The 1642-nt window shown below is 40.3% G+C and overlaps 1 pseudogene; it reads right to left on the bottom strand.

Moving 5' to 3' along the window:
• Positions 1-289: 289 nt before the first annotated feature.
• LOC102870052 lies at positions 290-1172 on the bottom strand (annotated as a pseudogene).
• Positions 1173-1642: the final 470 nt, after the last annotated feature.

Below are 1642 nucleotides of genomic sequence, written 5' to 3'. Positions count from 1 at the left end.
TTGGATTACCCATCAAATTTACAAGTATTTACACCCACAACGCCTTCTCCACCTCAAGAACTCATCTGTTAAGCTTCTTCAGCTCAAGCTATTACTATAACACATGTAAAAAATACTATAAAAAAATACTCTGCTCACAATTTAAGACATTCTTTTATACTTCCTTTCCAGACTTCTTGGCCCTCAAAAGTGGCATAAATAGTGTTAAAAATGGTATGAAAAAGCAAAAACTGGAGATGGGTTTAAGATACCAAAATGAAAATAAAAGATGTTCAATCCTGTTTAGAAATCACATGGTTTGGGCTTTGGCTGTGGGCTGTTTCCTGTTCATACTCAATTTCTCCGTAGGCTCATTTTCTCAGTGAAGGTCCTTTCAGAGGTGTTTTGCCTTTGTATTTAGCATTAAAGGCCTTCTCCTCTTCCTCACTGGAAGATTTCTCTTCTTCATCACTACTGGAATCCAGTTTATCCATATCCTCAAAGTCACTTATGCCAGTTTCATCCACCTCATCATCTTCCACAAATTCTCTTTGTCCTTCACCTTCATCATCATCATCTTCATCTTTTTCCTCAGCCTCTAAAGGGTCACTCTCTGCCTCCTGCTGTTCCAGGGCGCTGTCAAAAGCATGAATGGGGAAGTTGTAGATGTCGCCATACATATCTTGCTTCAATCTTTCCAGTAATTCCTTTTCAATGGCATTATCCAACTGAGCAGCTATTAATGCCTTTTCCTCTCTTCTTTTTTCCCCTCCTTTCTACCTTCTTACTCAAAGGAACACGTTTCTTCTTTTGCTGTAGTGTAAGTTTTCATATTCGAATTAGATACTGAGTGATCTTGGTGAATCTCTGCTTGCATTTGTGTCGAATGGAACGTGGCCAGTAAATCAGACTTTCATCTATTTGCTCCAATGCTTTCTCATAGTTTTTACCAAGCCTGACCCTTTCCCAGAGACATCTTGGGAAAGCTGCTCGATCTATGAACTTAATATACAGGAAGCACTGTCCTTTCTCCTCTTTGATACTGGCATACTGACTGTATGCCAAGGGACAGGATGACCAATTCCACAGTCCAGTCAAGTTGTATTCATTTCTACAAAAGCCCTGAGTCTTATTTTGAAGGAACAAAATTGCTTGTTTCCTAGTGTATCCCAGATAACATCATCTGACTGCATGATTACAGAGCTTCAGCGTGGCCAAGCACAGGAAACTGCCATGCTTCTTCCAAGGGACCTCTTCCCAGCCTGCATTTGTTTCTTATAAAATGTACTTGGAATGAATAAATTGTTGATCATGCAAAATTCTATCATTCTATCTCCAGCTTCATTTCAGTCACCAAGTCCATGTTTTCCAACTACTGATCCTTCTTCTCTGTTTCCAATTTTTGCATTCCACTCACTCATTATTATTAATGCATCTTGAGTACATGTTTGATCAATCTTTGACTGTAAAAGCTGGTAGAAATCTATTTTCTCTTCTTTAGCTCTGGTTGTTGGTTGTTGTTGTTATGTGCCGTCGAGTCGTTTCCGACTCATAGCGATCCCATGCACAACAGCCCTAAAACCTGCTCTATCCTGCGCCAACCGCACCGCCTCTGACACACCCATCCCGATTACCCCAGTCACTGAATCAATCCATCTCATAG

The sequence above is a fragment of the Elephantulus edwardii genome, unplaced genomic scaffold (assembly GCF_000299155.1).
Source record: "Elephantulus edwardii isolate Elephantulus edwardi_28Jun2011 unplaced genomic scaffold, EleEdw1.0 scaffold00168, whole genome shotgun sequence".
In the NCBI taxonomy this organism is placed as follows: domain Eukaryota; kingdom Metazoa; phylum Chordata; class Mammalia; order Macroscelidea; family Macroscelididae; genus Elephantulus; species Elephantulus edwardii.
Note: the sequence above shows the minus strand (reverse complement) of the source record. Positions and strands in the feature narration are given on the sequence as shown.